Genomic DNA, 5,726 nt, shown 5'->3' on the forward strand with positions numbered 1-5,726 from the left:
GGTATTGGCATTGGGTGAACATTCTCATTCCAAAAGGGAGAAATGGGCCAAAATAAAGTGGTTATAAGCCCCATGCAAGTTGGAAACCCAGCAGAGTATTCATTAAATCTTAAAGTTCCAAAATAATCTCCTTTGACTCCATGTCCCACATCTGCGGCACACTGGTGCAAGGGGTGGGCTCCCAAAACCTTGGGCAGCTTCACCGCTATGGCTTTCCTGAAATCATCCCCAGCAGCTGCTCTCACAGACTGGTGTTGAGTCCCTGCACATTTTTCAGGCTGAGGGTGCAAGCTGCTGGGGGTCCACCATTCTGGGGTCTGGAGGACAGTGGCCCTCTTCTCACAGCTCCACTAGGCAGTGCCCCAATGTGGACTCTGTGTAGGGGCTCCAGCCCCACATTTTCCATCTGCACTGCCCTAGCAGAGGTTCTCTAGGCTGAAGGCTCCACCCCTGTAGCAGGCTTCTGCCTGGACATCCAAGCTTTTCCATACATCTTCCAAAATCTAGGCAGAGGCTCCTATGCCTCAACTCCTGCATTCTGTGAACCTGCAGGCATAACACCACATGGAAGCTGCCAAGGCTTCCAGCTTGCAGCCTCTGAAGCAGCTGTCCAAGCTGTACCTGGGCCCCTTGTAGCCACGGCTGGAGCTGAAGTAGGTGGAATGCAGATAGCAGTGTTCCAAGACTCCACAGCATGAGGCTCTGGGCCTGGCACATGAAACCATTTATTCCTTCCTGGGTCTCCAGGAATGTAATGGAAGGGGCTACCATGAAGGTCACCGAAACACCTTTGAGGCCTTTTCCCTGTTGTCTTGGCTATAGGCATACATTTTATTTATGCAAATTTCTTTTTTGTTTTTTTGAGACAGAGTCTCACTCTCTTGCTAAGGCTAGAGTGCAGGGGCAGGATCTCGGATCACTGCAACCTCTGTCTCCCAGGTTCAAGCAATTCTTGTGTCTCAGCCACCCGAGTAGCTGGGATTACAGGCACACACCACCACACTTGGCCAATTTTTGCATTTTTGTAGAGACATGGTTTCACTGTGTTTGGCCAGGCTGATCTTGAACTCCTGACCTCAAGTGATCTGCTCACCTCAGCCTCCCAAAGTGCTGGGTTTCAGGCATGAGCCACCATGCCCACGCAAGTTATGCAAATTTCTGCAGCCTGCTTGAATTCCTCCCCAGAAAATAGGCTTTTCTTTTCTACCACATGACCAGGCTGCAAATTTTCCAAACTTTTACACTCTGCTTCCCTTTTAAATATAAGTTCCAGTTTCCAGTTTTATTTCTTCTGCCACATACCCTAAATCATAACTCTCAAGTTCAATGTTCCACAGATCCCTAGAGCAGGAGCACAATGCCTCCAAGTCCTTTGTTTAGACATAACAAAAGTGACCTTTGCTCCAGTTCCCAATAAGTTCCTCATCTCCATCTGAGACCTCATCAGTCTGTCCATCTCTGTCCATATCACCATCAGCATTTGGGTCACAACAATTTAACAAGTCTCTAGGAAGTTTCGAACTTTCCCTCATCTTTTTGTCTTCTTCTGAGCCCTCCACATTCTTCCAACCTCTGCCCATTACCCAGTTCCAAAGCTGCTTCCACATTTTCAGGTATCTTTATACCAATGCCCCACTTCTAAGTACCAATTTTCTGTATTAGTTTGTTCTCACACTGCTATAAAGAAATACCTGAGACTGGGTAATTTGTAAAGAAAAGAGGCTTAATTGACTCATGGTTCTGCAGGCTGTACAGGAATCATGGTGACATCAGTTTCTGGGGAGACCTCAGAAAACTTACAATCATGGCAGAAGGTGAAAAAGAAGCTGGCTCATCTTATGCTGCTGGAGCAGAAGGAAGAGAGAGAGGTGGGACGGGCTATTAAACAACTAGATATCAGGTTTGTTTGTTTGTTTGTTTGTTTGGAGTCAGAGTCCTGCTATGTCGCCCAGGCTGGAATGCAGTGGTATAATCTCAGCTCACTGTAACCTCCACCTCCCAGGTTCAAGTGATTCTCATGCCTCAGACTCCTGAGTAGCTGGGACTACAGGTGGCCACCACTACACCTGGCTAATTTTTGTATTTTTAGTAGAGGCAGTGTTTCACCATGTTGATCAGGCTGGTCTTGAACTCCTGACCTCATGTGATCTGCTGCCTTGGTCTCCCAAAGTGCTGGGATTATAGGTATGGGCCATGGCACCTGGCCGAATATAAATTTTAGTGCTTTTTCTTTTCTTTTCTTTTTTTTTTAAGATGGAGTCTCGCTTTGTCACTCAGGCTGGAAGGCAGTGGCGGAATCTCAGCTCACTGAAACCTCTGTTTCCCGGGTTCAAGCAATTCTCCTGTCTCAGCCTCCTGAGTAGCTGGGACTACAGACATACACTACCACACCCAGCTAATTTTTGTATTTTTAGTAGAGTTGGGGTTTCACCATGTTGGCCAGGCTGGTCTTGAACTCCTGACTTCAGATGATCTGCCCACCTTGGCCTCCCAAAGTGCTGGGATTACAGGTGTGAGCCACTGCATCCTCATGATATTAATAACTCTCTCACTCACTATCACAAGAACAGCACTGAAGGAATACTGCTAAGCCCCTTATCTAATCATCTTCCACCAGGCCCCACCTCCAACATTGGGGATTACATTTCAGTGTGAGATTTGGGTGGGGACATAGAGCCAAACCATATCACTGAGCAAAATAAATATTTTCTTTTCAGAAGAATGACAGTTAATATGTATTGAAAAATGACAGAATTTTTTAAATCAGGGTTTAGCTACCATCAGTGAAATAATCAGTTTTGCAAGGAGCATCAATGTATACTGAAAAAAGTGTGTGTGTGTGCGTGTGTGTGTGTGTGTGTAGCATTATACATAGAAAGATAAAGCAAAGATGGCATTTAATCTGTAACATGGATATACAGGTATTCTCTGTATCATTCCTTCAACTTCTTTGTATGTTTTCAATACCAGTGCCATTCCATGTTTGACTGGAGAATAGAAACCCAGCCCTAACCAGGAGATAATCCATCCCTTCAGTTACTAAGAGGACTTAGCATGTTTATTATTTTCCTACCCTTCTCAACCACAAAATTTACATAATGGAGGGAATATGTTGCTAGCTGATGAATTTAACAAAGGGCTTAATTCCCAAGAGCTGCAAGATGATTTGCTTTGCATGTGTGCAGAAAAGTTTTTTTTTTTTTTTTTTTTTTTTTTTTTTTTTTTTTGAGACGGAGTCTTGCTCTGTCACCCAGGCTGGAGTGCAGTGGCCGGATCTCAGCTCACTGCAAGCTCCGCCTCCCGGGTTTACGCCATTCTCCTGCCTCAGCCTCCCGAGTAGCTGGGACTACAGACGCCCGCCATCTCGCCCGGCTAGTTTTTTTTGTATTTTTTAGTAGAGACGGGGTTTCACCGTGTTAGCCGGGATCGTCTCTCGATCTCCTGGCCTCGTGATCCGCCCGTCTCGGCCTCCCAAAGTGCTGGGATTACAGGCTTGAGCCACCGCGCCCGGCCAGAAAAGTTTTAAAGAACTAATGAAAAGTGGCATTGGTGTTTCCACACTCACGTTCCCCAGGTGACAGGCACTACTTGGCACAAAGTAAGGAACCAGGTTGACTGATATTCTAAAATCAAAAATTAAATATCCAGCTACAGTTACAACTTAAAGTCTTAGAATTGCCATCATTCATATATTAAAGGATCATTGAATCCCTCTCTATTCTCTATTTTTATTAATACACACATGTCTCAAGAAAAATCAGAGTAAATGGCTAACATTAGATTGTGTCTTGTATTCATAGATAGCTGCTCTGATATTCTCTTCAGCTATGAACTGTATCCATGGTGGCAAGGGGAAAAGAAGGGGCTCATTATTTCTAGCATAACTTTAGTGCAGTCCTCAAATTGACATCCTCTCTTATCTCATTTTTTTTAAATCCACCGTTTCTAAAGCCATAAAATAAAATGCTCGTACAGTTAGTAACTTTTGCATAAGCATGACAGTGATTTTCAATGTTTCTATTCTTATTGCAAACTATATTTAAACTAATCTTAATCATATCTAAGTATCTTAATCACATGATTTCTAAATATGAAATGAGCTAACTGGTCTTTGTCTATGAAACCAGATCTGACCTATAACTGTACCTCCTTTTTTTTGTTTTGTTCTGGAGATGAGTCTCGCCCTGTCACCAAGCTGGAGTGCAATGGCACAATCTTGGCTCACTGCAACCTCCGCCTCCCGGGTTCAAGTGATTCTCCTGCCTCAGCCTCCCAAATAGCTGGGACTATAGGCATGCGCCACTACGCCCAGCTAATTTTTGTCTTTTTAGTAGAGACGGGGTTTCACCATGTTGACCAGGATGGTCTTGATCTCTTGACCTCGTGATCTGCCCTCCCCCTCCGCCTCTCAAAGAGCTAGGATTACAGGCGTGAGCCACCGCGCCCAGCCTAACTGTACCACCTTTGTGGATGCACATCCTAATCTCCCTGGGGACCACAGGTCTGCCTCAGTGATGCTGCTTAACAAACTGAAATGTATTGCTATTTTATGCTAGAAGAGGTCCATCCATCATGAGCCTGCCACAAACTCCAGGATGGGATAAGCTATTAGGTGGGTGCAAATGTAATGGCAAAAACTGCAATTAGTTTTGCACACACGTAATAGCTCTGTAATCGGTGCTACAAAACTATCTGACAGCATCGGAAGAGAACAATAGCTGAACAAATATTGTATTAAATTCTAATTTCCAGAAATAGTTTGTTGAGGAGGAAGAATAAACAATTCTGTAAAAAACATTCAAGGATGCTGACTTTATCCATGCTAATTCTTAAAATAATGGGTTTGGAGGAGCTTTAGTTTTAACGTTCTCTAACTTTAATTTTGCCTTAGGGTGGTTGTGTCCAAAGTGGAGTACATGCTCCTCTGGGTGTACATGAGAAGATTCACTGGAGAACATTGATTTATGTTTATTTTTCATCTAAAAACAAGATGGGAAGAAAGCTTTACATATACTTAACGGACAGGTTGACACTGGTGTCATCTGTTTTAGTCAGAGTTCTCCAGAGAGACATAAACAATAAGATATATAGAGATCTATAAGAGGAGATGTATTATGAGAATCGGTTCACATAATTACAGAGGCTGAGAAGTCTCATGATCTGCTGTCTGCAAGCTGGAGAACAGGAAATCTGGTGGTGTAATTCAGTCTGAAGACAAAGCCCTGAGAACCAGGGCAGCTGACAGTGTGACTCCCAGGCTCCGTCAGGGGGTGAGAAAAGACAGCAGAAGTGCTGTCACTAAGATGGGTCCTTGACTCACCCACGTTCAGCCCCCGAGACCACCGTAACTCCACCCTGATGAACGGAGCTTGTGGTAAAGTCTGTGGCCAGCACACCCTGGAGAAAGAACTGGGCACAGATAAAAATCCCCTAACGAGGAGCATGCCCAGTCCATCTAGGCCATAAACCCGGGTAACCCCAGCCTCATTATGCAGTCATTATAATAAAATTTACATGTGATTTTGCCCCCCGGAGTGGGCTTTCCTTAATGAATTACGAATTATGGGTAAAAACATGCATAGTTTAATTTCAATGATATAACTATAAATGCCAATCGAATAACATCATCCTGTCACTCAAACACAGCCCAGGCTCAACTCCTCCCCACAAACCCCAGAAAAGCCCTGAGCTCTGTAAAGAGGAGCCGATTTCACTTCACAGAGATC

This window comes from Macaca mulatta, chromosome 8 (genome assembly GCF_049350105.2).
Source record: "Macaca mulatta isolate MMU2019108-1 chromosome 8, T2T-MMU8v2.0, whole genome shotgun sequence".
Taxonomy (NCBI): domain Eukaryota; kingdom Metazoa; phylum Chordata; class Mammalia; order Primates; family Cercopithecidae; genus Macaca; species Macaca mulatta.